Here is a 15,984-nt window from a genome sequence, read left to right on the forward strand (position 1 = left end):
CTTTTAGATGTTGCTTTATTAGTGTGCCAGTATGTTTTCCTCCAGCTAATCTAAAGAATTTTTTATACAGCTAAAGAAGGAATTAAACCAATAAAAAATGCTGTCCATTGCATATTGTGGTTAAAATGATTGCTTCCTTAGACTTTAAGGCCATGAGTTTTCTTAAGATCACAGAAGGATATTAGTCAGCCTGTGAGAGCTTCATTCAAGAGATCAGTTTCTGGAGGGTATTTGCAGAAAAACATGGTTAGTGTACTGACTTTCATTCTCAGTATCAACAGTGAGTAATGTGTGCCTTGGATAAAATGGCTGTTAAATCTACGAGCTATAGACTTTCTCATTATGCCTGTAAATATGGTCCTGTACGAGAGAAGTGGGAAGTCTCTAGTCCTATTCTACTCTGTTACAGAGATTATACAACAAGCAAAGCCCCATGGAACAAACAATTAAACTACAGAGAGAACAAGTGGCCCTGGGCTGACAGTTTGTGCTATGGGAGAGAAACTTGAGTGATTGAATATTCCCAAGGCTTGGCACTAGAGGCTTAAAGGATAGGCTGGTTAAATGTCCACTCTTCTCTCAGCCAGAAGGCATCATGGAAAATATAGTCTGGGGTAGCTGGAATTGGTGGTTCTTCACAACAAGGCATACTGGGAAGGATGCAAGCAGCCTCCTCCCTCATAACAGAGGGGACTGTGGAGGGAGTCAGAGTTGCTGGGAGAACTCTGCCTGGTTACTTTAGCTACCAGGCCTCTGGGGAATGTCTGGGACCCCAGCAGAAACACCTGGGAGGAGAACCCTGTGAGGGTTTCTTTTGAGCTTTATTACTAGCCTTGTTCAGCTAGTTTGGACTTTTCCATCAGACCTCTGAAATGAGTCAGGTTCTCTGTAGAAAAAACATATAGAGAAGTTATACTGTTTGTTCTGTAGGAATTTAACGGACATGGCCTTCTGTGAGTACCGGTCTTCTCCACTGCCTTAATGAGAAATTTCCACAGAGTATCTTTTTCTCCATATACACATTAACTGCAATGCCATGAGTAGAATAACTCTTTTGTTCAGCAGGTTTCCAAGATCATTAGGATTCATTCGTATTGTAACACCAAGGATTTTGTACCATACTGGAAACTAGCCACACATGCACAAAATCAGAGATTAGTTTGGTCCTTACAAAAGTCCTGTTTATTTGATGCTTTTGAAGTGCCTATAATAATGCCTTTTTAGCTTAACAACAAGGGGCATGGATCGGTGTTCATGTCGCAGTCCCCGTCAGTACTCAGCCCAGGCCCGGGAAGCTAATGATCCAACCAGTGGACCAAATTCAGTGATGAATTCTGGTCATGTGCCACCCGAGGCACACTGCACCTATGCTAAGAAGAAGCTTAACAACAGACTTCTCTATCATGTGCTCTGATAGGTGGAACAGTAATTAAAATTAGACCGATAAAAGATGCAGCCTACACTAGAAAATTGTACCACTTTAACTACACTATTATAGTTAAAGCAGTACACCACCCCCTTCTGTTGCCAGAGTTATATTAGTATAAAGGGGCTTTATACTGGAATAGCTGTTCCCATATGAGAAGAAGAATGAGCTGTACTGGTATAAGGCACTTTATAGTAGTATAATTGTGACCATCCTAGGACTTGTACTGATACAGCCATATCAATAAATGAAAAAAAGAAAAAGAAAAATCACACCAGTAACGGACATAATTATAGTGGTACAAAAACTATTGATTGTATGTAGAGTACACCTAAGGTGACTAGGCAAAGAGACATTGGCCTTTCTAAGGCCTGATCTACATAGGAATTTACTGGTATGGCTACATCTCTCAGAGGTGTGCAAAATCCACACCTCTCAGTGATCTAATTATACCAACCCAACCCCTGGTGTAGACATTGCTATGATGGCAGGAGAAGTTCTCCATCTGCATAGCTACCACCTCTCGTGAAGATGGATTAACTATGCCAATGGGAGAAGTTTTCCCATTGGCGTGGAAGCGTCTTTACTTAAGCGCTACAGCAGCACAGTTGCACCGATGCAGCTTTTTAAGTGTAGACCTGCCTTAAGACTAGGAAAATAAGGTGTGTTTAGTAAATGTGTTGGTTGACACATGTTAATTACATGTTTTTACCACGACTTATCGCCTAGTAAAGACAAAGCTAGTGGTGTTAATGTTTTACCTGATCCCAGTCAAACTTACTAGAGTCATGGTTTTAAATACCACTGTCTTTATCTACACTATACATTAAATGGTGTTTAAAATGTGCTAAGTAGCACATTAGCTAACACATTTGATAAGCATACCTCATTTAAACTAGTTCTGTTAGGACAACTACTCACCTAATCAAATCCCCACAAATTGCTACAGAATTATTTTATTAAAAGTGCACATATGCATAATTAAGTGAGTAAACTCCATCTACCCTGGTATCATCTCAATCTTACTTAAAAATTTTCAAAAAAAAAAAAAAGGTCTTTCTATGATGAACATATATGACCAGATTCATAGATTTTCATAAATCCATATAAAGTTTAAGGCCAGAAAAGACCATTGTGATCATCAAGTTGACCCACTGCATAACACAGACCGTAGAACCTAACTTTGTAATTTCTACCTCAAGCTAATAGAATCATAAAAGTATAGGACTGGATGGGTCCTCAGCAGGTCATCTAGTCCAGTCCCCTACACTCAAGGCTGGACTAAGTAATAACTAAACCATTCCAGACAGGTGTTTGTCTAACCTTAAAAACCTCCACTGACAGAGATTCCACAATGTCCCTAGGCAATTGGTTTGAGTGCATAACTACCCTGACAGGAAGCCTTTCCTAATGTCCAACTTAAATCTTTCTTGCCGCAATTTAAGCCCATTGTTTTTTGACCCATTCTCAGAGGTTAATAAGAACAAATTTTCACCCTCCTCAATCTTCATGTCCCCCCTCAGTCTTCTCTTCCCAAGACTAAACAAATCCAGTTTTTGCAATCTTTCCTCTTAGGTCATGCTTTCTAGATCTTTAATCATTTTTGTTGTTCTCCTCTCGACTTTCTCCAGTTTGTCCACATCTTTCCTGAAATGTGGCACCCAGATCTGGACACAGTACTTCAGTTGAGGCCTTATCAGCACAAAGTAGAGTCAAAAAATTACTTCTCATGTCTTGCTTATAATACTCCTGCTGATGCAAAAAAAAAAAAAATCATTCTGGGATGTTTGTGTTACACTGTTGACTCATATTCAGCTTATGATCCATTATAACCCCTAGATCCCTTTCCTCAGTACTCTTTCCTAGGCAGTCATTTCCCATTTTATATGTGCGCAACTGATTGTTCCTTCCTAAATTGAGTGCTTCGCATTGTCCTTATTGAATTTCATCCTATTTACTTCAGACCCTTTCTCCAGTTTGTCCAGATCATTTTGAATTTTAATCCTATCCTCCAAAGCACTTGCAATGCCTTCCAGCTTGGTATCGTCTGCAAACGTTATAAGTGTACTCTCTATGCCATTATCTAAATCACTGATGAAGATACTGAACAGAACCAGACCCAGAACTGATCCTTGTGGGACCCCACTCATTACGTCCTTCCAACATGACTGTGAACCACTGATAACTACTCTCCTGGAATGATTTTCCAACCAATTATGAACCCACCTTATAGTAGCTCCATCTAGTTTGCATTTCCCTAGTTTGTTTACGAGAAAGTCATGCGAGACAGTATCAAAACCCTTCCTAAAATCAATATATACCACAGCTACCACTTCCCCCCATTCACAAAGCTTGTTATCCTGCCAAAGACTTCTGCTATCCTGACAAATCCATATTGACTGTTACTTATCATCTTATATCAACACAACTTCTGTTTGAGCAGTAGCATAACTGCTGCTTGAAATTTAAAACCCATATGCACTTACTTGCACAGGTCCCCTGCATGGTCCATTTCCTACACAAGCATAATTTGTTAACCTATGGACATTCTGTATTTTAAAATATTACACATAAAATATGTATAGCATATTTACTGCCCTGTGTTATAGCAAACACTGATATTACAGTATTCAGAAGCATAGTACATTTAAGTTACACCTAATAAATATACATTTTATAAGCATCAAATGCACATATTAAGTAATTAAATCTGTCTTGCTTTATCACATCACCTACATCCCAAGTGTCAACTTACTTTAAAAAGGCTTAGCTATGATTTCTTTGAAAGGGGACATAATAAAACACACATTAGGAGTACTACAGATTGCATATTTTTTTGAATCTATATTATATGTTCTAAGACACCAAAGAAGAGAGAGAAAGTCTCTGAGGCTTGCTATGAAAGTTGTAAACAAAGCAGTTAACTACAGTACATCACATGGAGCCAATCTGTTTACAAGGACAAAATAACTTAAAACTGGTATGTTGAAACAGAGGATTTGTAATATTGTATGTCTTTTGCTACATTTTAAGAACATAAATCAACTATAAGGAGATGCCATTATCCTGGGAAGACACTTGGGTCCATCCTGTAAAAAATATAATATTAGAAAATAATGACCTAAAAATGGTTTATTTCAGTATTTTGAACATTTACAGAAAAATACTGTAATTTTTTATGAGGGATACCATCAGTATAACTTCTATGAATGTCAGTGGCACTGCACGTGCATAATGACAGGAGAGTAATACACTTTGGGCTTGTCTACGCAATGCGCTATTCCACACTAGAGAAATGTACATTCTAGTGCACACTAGATTGTTGCGCACTAACTGGTCCATGTAGATCCTGCTGAAACAGAATAAAAGTCCCCCAGTATGTGTTAGTGCACTCCCATTTCAAACAGTATTACACTAATGAGCACTAGGGAACATTTAGTGCATGCCATCAGAATTCATACAGGCCAGTTAATGCACAACACTCTAGTGTGCCCTAGAATTTACATTCCTCTATTGTGAACTAATGCACCATGTAGACAAGCCTCTTGTGGTGACATACAGGGCCAGATTTCAAAAGCAGTCTCTGTGCTCAGGAGTTTTTCCATGTGTAAAACTTGACATTTCTGTGTACCAAATCAATAGTTGGGCACTAAGTTTCTCACTTTTCACATACAATGCTGTGTGCATATGAAAATGCCCACATTCAAGTTTGCAAAAACACTCATATGAAAAATAATTGGGGGTTCAAATTTAGAGGCCAGGTCAAGATCCCTGAAAATATTTGGCCCACAATGTGCTATTCAAAAGTCCCTAGTATAAATCAACTCATGGAGTCAGCAGAAATGGCTTGCAGCTGCTCCTACACATTATACAATTGTGCTTAAGACATCCTAAAGCATAATACCTGGCAAGCTCCATTCTCTTAACAGAGAATAACAGAAATGAGGGCTCCACATCTCTGTAGCTTTATACCTGTGACAAAGGCAATACCTGTGACATCAGACACTAGACTGGTGCTGGAGTCAGAAGATATTTTCAAAGGGGAAGTAAAAGTGGGTGTAACAATGGGGTGCGGCCTCCCCAGAGACTGACAGCGAGGGAGAGCCAGATGCCCCCTGGTATGTGGAACCTGGAAGGCCTAGGAAGTAACAGGAAGTATAAGAGGCAGGCCCTGCAGCTCAGTTAGACAGGAGCCACTGAGGGAGGCAGACGCTTCCAGCCTGCTGCTGGAACTTGCAGAAGACTTCTGCTGTCCTGAGGACACCTCCCAGGTGCCAGGACTACCAGATACACTCAATGCAGAGCTGCTGCTGGGATTGCCACTGGCAATATATGCCGGGGAGATGGAGGATGACCCCGGGATTCAGGCCACACTGAGGGGAGGGGAGGAAGGAGCCCAGGGATAGCAGCCTGTAGTCTGGCTGCAGTGTCACCCAAAACACAGTCAGTGTGTTGCAGCTGAATTCCCCACTGACCCAGTGGCAGCCCACTCTGCCACTGTTAGGGCCTTGGGCTGGGACGCAGTGGAATCGGGTGGGGCTGCATCCCCCTACTGATGCCACTTCACCCCTGGGGTGACAGTACACCCCTTCTTAAGCCAAGAGGCTTGTGTTTGTCTGTGGCCCACCAGAGCCAGGATGACTGCTTGCTGGGTGCCTAACCCCTACCGATGCCCCATAGTCTGTTTGGTGCCCTACCCTAGCTGAGGGCCTGGGCCCCTGAACTATTTGCAGCTCTAACCTACCTAAGAGTTGGGGCCAGAGACCGCTAATTTCCCCCTTTACTTAGACTGTTGTTTCAGGAGCATTGCAGCAAAGGGGCTTGGCCTCCCTCAGAGACTGACAGCGAGGGAGAGCCACCCACACCCACCTATACGCTTAGAATGGGTATGAAGCATTACAATACTGACCCAAATCCTAGCCCTCAGCTTCATCCTCTTGCATCACTCGAGCAGTCCACACATACAGATAGCAGGATTCCATTGATGTAGAGCTTGGGTTCCCAAACTTGGTTCAGCGCTTGTTCAGTGTAAGCCCCTGGTGGGCCGGGAGACGCTTTGTTTACCTGAGTGTTCACAAGTACGGGCGCTCGCAGCTCCCAGTGGCTGGGAATGGCGAACAGTGGCCACTGGGAGCTGTAAGCAGCTATACTTGTGGATGCTCAGGTAAACAAAGTGTCTCGCGGCCCACAAGGCGCTTACTCTGCACAAGCCGCAAACCAAGTTTGGGAGCCCCTGATGCGAAGGAATCCCCATGTGAATTAAAGGTACTATAGACATCTCTATGCCACCTGTTCTTCCTCTCTCCAGTATGTGGAGGATGGTTTCCAGGACAGGCTGGGAGCAGAAGTGGCCTAGCCAGAGTGCACTGCACACTAGTAATCTCTGGCTAGTGGAGATGCCCCTAAATGTGGCTGTTCTGGCTGGTGTAATTTAGAGCAGCCCCTAGGATGCTTAAAATTATGCTTTGGGCTGAATGGGTTTCCAGATCAAGGGAAACAATTGTTTGAATGTAAAAATCTGAGTGTAAAGCTAAAGGCACACAGACTGTTTCTAAATACACCTTTACCTCGATATAACGCTGTCCTCAGGAGCCAAAAAAATCTTACCGCATTATAGGTGAAACCGTGTTATATCGAACTTGCTTTGATCCACCAGAGTGCCCCCCTGGAGCACCGCTTTACCACATTATATCCGAATTCGTGTTATATTGGGTTGCGTTATAGCGGGGTAGAGGTGTAGTGTTGTCATGACATTCTTAAATAAAAATCTGGATGGGAATATGTCCATATTTAATCAAATTTGTATAAAGTTTTGTTTCCAAAATCTAATTTAATAGTGAACATTCATAATCATTCATATTTACTCCAAAATGTTACTCATTTATTGTACAGTTGAAAAGCATTCAAATACATGTACTATGCAGAAAGTCTTTTTTCTTTAAGTCACATAGGCTTGCTTTTTTAACAAAGTAAAAATTCCATTCAGAAGCATATGGAATCATCACTTTCTTAAAGTATTATTGCCAATCATATAACATGAAATTTTTAAAAACTCATTTGCATCTTTTCAGCTAAATGGCTTGGATTAAGAGATTTTGCTACTAAGCAAATAGCATTTTATATACTTTTGTGGTGGGGGGAATGGGTAGAATTATTAGCTGATTAGATGAAATACTAATATAATATGGGTATCCTGATCTGCAGCCTTATCTTGTATTTAAGAATAATAATCTAACTTGAATTTAGACTTTAGCAAGGTGTCAGCTACAATGTCATTTCCATAAGTAGTATTAGAAAAGGGATTTCTTGAGATACTGTGTACCGTTAGGCTTATGTAGTTACAAACAAGACAGATATACAGAGTAACCAAAAACAAGATGCAGCAGAATGTCAAACTATTATTGATTCCTTGTTCTAATGCTCTTTCCGTCAGTGTCATTTCTGGTTCTTTTGGTCCATAGTTGTTCCTAAAAGCATATTTAAACATATTTGATATACTTTTCCATTCATAAAGTTTTAACAAAGCTTTATTTTAAATAAATAATTTCAACAAATTCTACTGATCGTTCACAGCTTCTTTATAATCTCTGTAAAACTGGTACTGTGTTAATAGAACCCTTTGTATGCACATGCAAACTATGAACCGGGTGGGGGGGGGGTTTACTTACATACATATCATTATTCACATGGAAATTTGTAGGCATGGGGCCTTATATCGCCCTCATCACACTAAAATCTATGAGACTGGAAGGCTGGGATTCCTCTACAGAGTGCCCAAAGCTGATCAAACGTTCCCTTCACAACTGAACATGGAAATAACTTGTGAACAATCAAGGAAGTAGTTTAACAATGTAGTAGGCTCAATGCTAATAGCCTCTATTTTTAATTGGGCAAAACCTGTAATATCTGTACTGAAGTGCTGATTATACTTCACAAGTGTCTTAGATAGGTGGAAACACTGCAACCAAGGGAAGTGTTACTCTGTAAATAGAAGATAAACATTAAGGTCATTAATTTGGTTTAAGGGGGAGAGAAAGGAAACATTGTGGACACAGCTGGCTTTCAACATTTCCTTGTCTGTAGAACAAATTTGCCCTCTCAGAGATTACAGTAAACTGGAAGGAGTATGAGATGTCAAGGAACAGCAAGAAATCCTTTATAAAACTAGACAGGAAGACAGTGAGGACTGGCAAGAAGTCAAGACAGCTAAAGTGATGAGGATGTTTCTAAGAGGTCTCCCCGCTCTCACAGTGTCTCTTGTGGTTATGGAGCTTGGCTGGATAATGAGTAACGCTCTGATTGCAAATTTCCAAACCTGATCAGAGCAGGTCAATGCTGTTTCAAATGACTATTGTTTTATCTGTCCGATTGAACGCCTTTGTTTATCTCATTGAATGCAGCTTGTACATAATGGAATTCCCTGTGGCCCCAGCTCCTATCAACAATCATGTTCTGCTGCTGCATTAAAGCATTTCACAAAGCATGTTAAACAGGTTTCTTTCCGTTCTCTCTGACAGCGAAAGTAATGACTATGTTTAAGGGACATTTTCCCCCCATTTATTACTGCATTACAAGTACAGACTGTGAAGCATTTCTTCTGACAAATATATTCACATCCTGTTACATAATATGCAGCCTGTTCTTATTTTCTTTTATAAGGAGCTGTTACATTCAGAAACATTCACTCACGCTTCATTTTCCGGTCAGTCCGCTTTAGCTTTATATAGGATTCACACCTTACAATAAGAACACTGTCGGTCTCATTTCATGCCAGGGTACCACCAACACTAATTCCATATCTGGGTGCTCAGATTATCACTTAAGTACTCTTGTACTCAATTTAGGCTCCCAAAGTCTAGTGGCCTTCTGACTCATAAATATGGCAATGACTGCCCAACTTTAGGAACTTCAAAAGGGACAATGTAGCACTTATGTCTGAAAACTAGCTCATCCCTCTTCCATAGGCTCTGATTTCTGCTTCTGCTGGTGGGTGCTCGACTCTCCTCTGCCCCTGGCCCCGCCCCAACTCTACCCCTTCCACAAAGCCCTGCCGCTGCCCCGCCCCCTCCCACCCCTGCTCCAAAGACCCCGTCCCAACTCCGCCCCTCCCTGCCCCTATTCCAACTCCTTCCCCAAATCCCCGTCCTGGCCCCGCCTCTTCCCCGCCTCCTCTCCCCTCCCTCCTGGAGCTTGCTACAGCTGTTTGGCAGCAGCAAGTGCTGGGAGGTAGGTGGAGGAGCGGGGATGTGGCGCGCTCGGGGGCGGGAGGAGGAAGTGGGGCAGGAGGGAGGGGAGCTTGGCTGCCAGTGGATGCAGAGCACCCACTAATTTTTCCCCGTGGGTGCTCCAGTCCTGGAGCACCGATGGAGTCAGCGCCTATGCCCTCTTCTGAAGATAACAAAAGTCTTTGGAGCCTCACATGCTGCAGTTTGACTGTACCTCTGATGCTCTGGGTGTCTTCTGTTTTTTTTTTGCTGTGTCATAGCATTGCCATTTGCTGCTTCTGGGCCAGCTAGGACTCCTCCTCACCTTCTTCTGGCCAGCCACCCAACATGATTTGTGGCTCCTCTCCCACAACAGTCACCATGCAGAGCAGAACTCTGCTGAGTGGCTCACCAAGGAAACAAGAGGCAGCTGCAAGCCTCCCATCCATCCCCTCTAAGAGAGAGAGCCTTGGAGGACTATTTCCCCGAGGCTTCTCTTGACGTGGCTTTTTGGTATCACAGACCATATCCTGTAGCCTGAGTCTGGGTTTCCTTATGGTCTCTTGGCTGCCTTTCAGTTTTCTTTATCCATCTCTTTAGTCCACTCTCTCTAAATGTACAAAGTATGAATTCAAAGGGTCCCTGTATGAACTCCTCTTCAATGTATCTACCAATGAGTCATATAGAAGCTGCATCTACATAAGCACTAAGACATATACAGGCATCTGATGAACACGTTGAGTAAAATTTCAAAAGCACCTACACTACTTAGAAGCCTCAGTCCTATTGACTTTCAATTAGACTTAGACCATAATCCTCAATGGTCTTTAGGCATCTAACCCCCATTGAAATCAATCAGAGTTAAGTGCCTAAATACCTTTGAGGATCTGGATCACCATGCCCAAGTCATTCTTGAAAATGGGTCTTAGATAATGGGTAGAATTTTCAGAAGTGCCTCAGGAAGAAGCATTGAATCAGAGAACACAAGAAGAGAGAACATGGGCAAAATCTCCTCTCATTTACACCAGTGCAACCTGAATGAAGTCAAAGACTTGGATTGATACATATAAGTGCAGAATTTGGCCATATTTCCTAATAAATATGAAAAGATGAAAGTCTCCAAATGTTTGGTACAACTTTCAATTATAGTATATATATTCTCTTCGTTAGACATTTAAGTTTCTCTCACCGAAATCAGCTAGTATGATGTGTAAACTTCAGTTTGATGATGGACACAGTAATTACTTTTTTCTCTATAATTTTGTTGATCAATTTAGAATTCATGAAAGTAAGGCGCTAATTGCACTGGTTAACACCAAAGACTGTGACACTAAAATATCCAAAATATGTACTTAGTGTTTTATTAAGTACCACACAATAAGTTAAATTATTGTTAGAGTTTAAACAATTGCATCTGAGTTAACAGACTACCAGACCCCTACTGTGACCCATTCTCCCTATTTTTTCCTGGTGGTTCTACATGAATCTAATATGATGTTATAATAGGTAGCATCAATAGGACTGAGTGAACACTGAAGACCTTGGGCTATTCATGCTTGATTTCTCTCCAACTTTCCATTGATTCAAGTTGATATTCAGATTCTGAGGCTAAGAATAGAGCAAGAACAGAACACCGATTTCTACAATAAAATTTCACTGCATGTGAATCAGCAACAATGCAAAGTGACACATGGAGTCCTGGCTACTGGATAGTTTTATGAACAATTAGGACAAAGGGAAAAATAAACCAGCTACTGCAGTTTCCTTTGCCCTTTTGATAGATACACCCTTTCAAAATTCCATAGCAGGTTGGCTTTACGATTACACCTTCTGGAGGGAGCAAACATGTGAAAACCTTCATGATCCCCGTGGATACTACCTGTCAGTGGTTGAGTTTAAGACAGCTGTAAGTGCCTCCCTTGAGCATTAGCAGAAGAACTACTTGATTTATGTATTTTCCCTGGATGTAAATGTCAGCCTTATCACTGAGGACGACATATGGCAGCAAGTTCTGGAAAGAGAAATCTATTTCATAATGAATTCAAATCTCCTGCTGAGATTAGAACTCAGAGCACCACAAGGCAGAGGTCAGCACGCAGAGCAGAGTATGTCAATGCACCTGCCAATTGCTGTCCCCTCCTGACAAAATCAGTTTCTTAAACTTTCCTTTAAATTGCTGTTACAGAAATGTCCTGTCACAGCTTTTTCATTTTGCACCATGGACTTTCATGTTTTCTAAATATAGTTTTCAATATTATTTTGATTATTTTCATCCTTTTAGTTGACTGGTTTTTTTGTGGGGGGAGGGTTGGTCCTGTATACCAATAAGAAACATTATTAGCATCAATAAACATGAAGATTTCTTTAAAGGAGATTTTTCTTAACAATAAAGCTAGTGTAGTTTCTCCTTCAGATTAAGATGACCAGAATGAAGCATTAAAGTAAATCTTTTTAACTAAAAACCTCTTATTGAGTCTTCAGCTGCAAGAAAAAATTATGTAGATATTTGCAGCTACTTGAAAATACAGAAATATCAAATTTAGCATTCAGGCCTATATTGTTGATAGCATAATAATGCAGTCAAACCTCTCCTCCAGGGAAATAAATAATCCCCAGAAACACTTACATCTTTGCAACTAAACACCCACACTATACAGTTGTTTACTGTAGTGTGAGCTACTCTGAAATCTGATTGGTAGATAACCTCTGGGAATTTTCTAATGCAAACACTCTACCAATGTCATTTGAATAAATTAAAATATATGATTCCAAATAACAACAACTCTTTCAAAAATCAATTCCATTTTGAAGTAAAATGAATTACCTGCATAACAGCCAATGTAATTAACCATTCTCTTAATAATCTGCTGATTTGCCAAAGTGACACACTGAAATATCCAGAATGCAAAGCAAAACAAATAGAATAAAAGCAATGCGTCTCCTAAGCTTTCTATTTGGAGTGTGACTGATATTTTAGTAGGGAAAACATATATCCTACAACTTTCCAAACAATGTATGTTAATAGCCATGTACAATACAGTATGTTAATAGCCATGTATAATAATACTGCAATTGGGTATGAAAATTATTACTTTTTTTCCTTCTTCCTATAATTTCTGGAAGAATGGTAGGGCTTGAGTCTCTCTTCATTTACACTAGTTTTACACTCGTGTATCTGCCCTCCATGTACGTCACTGGAATTACTCTTGATTTACAGTGGTGTGAGTGAAAGAAGGATCAGACCCATGTATCCTAAACCAATAGATGGAGTCATCCACACAATCTGGAGTTATGCAGGTAACTGAAAAGCTATTAACTGATATTTTACACAGATGAGAACACCGTATGTCAAAATGTTGTTTATCTTGTTCTAAACCATGCTAGATGAGATCCACTAAATTGGAAAAGCTTAAGGTCAGATTCTCAGATGGTATAAATTGGCATAGCCAGTTTGAAATCAATGTCCACTGAGCCCCCAGCTACCCTTCATAAAAGTGAAACCCTCACCACTAACAATCTCTAATATACAAGCCCAGTTTCCCTTATAATTTTGTTCAATTATTTATTAAAGGCCGCTGCTAACAGATGATTTTACTGTTGGTCTCTTGGGTGATTGCATAGAATAACGCTGCTCAGAGAACAGAAAAGAATGCCATGAACATTTTCCAAAAAATGTGTTTCTATTTCTTTTTTTTTTTTCAGAAAAAAATTCATTATAATGTTCTGACAGGTTTATTTAGAATAGTTTTCACTGTATTTACCCTCCCAATAGGCACTCTGCACTACTGCAGACTAACATATATTTACCTCATTATTGCAAGTATTGCTCTATAAGACACAGGGCTAAATTCTGCTCTCAGCTGCATAAATCAGTATACTCCATTCATTTCAGTTACTCCAGATTTATACCAGTACTGAAAAAAGAATCTGTCCCAGTACTCCCATGAATGATATCACAATATCAGCTGATCAACATACCTGCTGCTGTGATGTACTTGCAACAAGTCTCACTTGTGGATAGTATCAAAAAGTTAGCATTCATTGTTCCTGACTCGGCTGGATGGGGAAAATATTCAGCTGGCCCACAGACCTCTAAACATTTCAGGGTTAATTACCAATTTTCAGATAAGTATATTTTAATTTTGGACTGAGAAGTTGTCTTTATTTTTATAGTTGTTGATAAAACAAGGAAAGCAACACATACTGCAGGCGACTAGCATAGATCCTAGACTTCATATCATCTCCTTGTTGAGAATAGCCAAAGGGCAAGTTCTGGGGTGGGCGGAGGTGGTCAGGCATTTTCCATCAGAAGAATTTTTCAGCAGAAAATGCAGTTTCTGCAAAAATCAAAGTTTTCCACTGGAAAACTCAGTTTTGCCAGAATTTTTTAATTTTCCATCCGGAAAACCAAAATGAAATATTTCATTCTGGGTCACTTTGACCCAAATCATAACATTTCAGTTTGCTAAACTCATCCAAAATGTTTTGGTTCAAGTCAGTTCAATATTAGGCAGCATTTCCCTAAGATGCTGCACTGATTCATAGCATCAGTGACTGGGACATGGCTGGATCCTGACTGAAAGAAGTTCAGCCAGTAGGACTGCTGAAACATGTGGTGAGAGAGACCTTGCTTTGAATTCATATCCTACAATACAACTTTGTTAAGTTATGCATTAGTTGTGTTTTACTTTTGTTTTTCTTGTAACCAATGCTGACTTTTATGCCTCATTACTTATATTCACTTAAAACCTATCCTTTTGTAGTTCATAAACTTGTATTGTTTTATCGAAACCAGTGTGTTTGAACTGAAATATTTGGGAAATTCCATTTGGAATAACAGGATTTGTGTAAATCATTTTCCGTTAATAAAATGACAGACTTTATATGAGCTTGTATTATCCAGGAGAGAGCTGGGCAGTACAAGATGTAAATTTCTGGGGAAAGTCTGGGACTGGGAGTTTGCTGGTGTTGCTCTGTAGTGCAATTAAAGAGTGGCTGGCTGCAGCATTCACGCAATATAACTGAGAGTTATATTATTACATACTGGGTGCTGTCTGAGAGCAGACCAGGAGTGGTAGCTCTCACAGCAAAGCAGTGTCAAAGGAACCCCAGTGTCAAAGGTTAGAGAGCTGACAACTGTTCATCAGTCCAAATTGTACCCTGGGTATTTCACAGCCATTTGGTACATTGTGCTTGCAAGTGCATCATGGGAGATGTAGTCTGGCCAGACAATTCAGTTATTAGGGGAGAATGGAGACATGAGGCACCCAAACTACATCTCCCTCAAGGCCATATAGCACCATAAGGAAATGCAGTTAGACATGAGGGAAAACTAGAATTTCCATAGTGCTGAAATATCTGATTTTTCAACAGTGTTTTTGGCCTAAATTAGGCCAACAAACTGAAACACTAAAATATTTTGTAGAATGAAATTTTGAAGTAAAATATAGATTTTGAAATGCTGAAATATTTTGTTTTGGCATTTTGATCAAAACAAAACATCTTCATATTCATGAATAAAATGTTTCATTTCAATTTGTTGATCTGACACAAAAGAAAAAGTTTAATCATTTTAACTGAAAAATATAGATTTTTTTTTTTTTTTTTTTGCGGCACAAAAAATGATGACATTTCAACCTTTTGTCCTGATACTGGTCAAAAAAAAAAAAAAACCATAAGAGTTGAAAAATCAGATTCCCATGGTACAGAAATTCCAGTTTTTGCTTAGCTCTAGCAGATGCTAACCAGGGCCGGCTCCAGGGTTTTGGCCGCCCCAAGCAGCCAAACAAACAAACAAACAAACAAAAAAAGCCGCGATCGCAATCACGATCTGTGGCAGCAATTCGTCGGGAGGTCCTTCGCTCCGAGTGGGAGTGAGGGACCATCCACCGAATTGCCGCCGAACAGCTGGACGTGCCGCCCCTCTCTGAAGTGGCCGCCCCAAGCACCTGCTTGGTAAGCTGGTGCCTGGAGCCGGCCTTGATGCTAACTTCCCATTTTCCTGTTATACTATAGCTAGATTGCTGAATGTCATTGGTACTGAAAGGAACCCTTTGCTCTGCACATACAAACTAAAGCCCAATCTACTTGCTGCCACAAACAAGTAATGAACAGAAATGCAGTCAGGATTCTGAATAGATTTTGAATAGTCATATGTGTATTGTGCACTCAAGTTTTTGACATAGTAGATGGCATATGCAATAATTGAAAGTGATTGCGTCTCATTCTGTAACGTCTTGACAGTATCACTTTACCATGCTAAGAGAGCAAGCTTATGCCCATGTTGTAATTCTTATCTTGAAACTCCCCTTAATGGGATCTCCATTTCCATGGTCTGTTTCTTCATGTAAAACA

Source organism: Trachemys scripta, chromosome 3 (genome assembly GCF_013100865.1).
Source record: "Trachemys scripta elegans isolate TJP31775 chromosome 3, CAS_Tse_1.0, whole genome shotgun sequence".
NCBI lineage: Eukaryota > Metazoa > Chordata > Testudines > Emydidae > Trachemys > Trachemys scripta.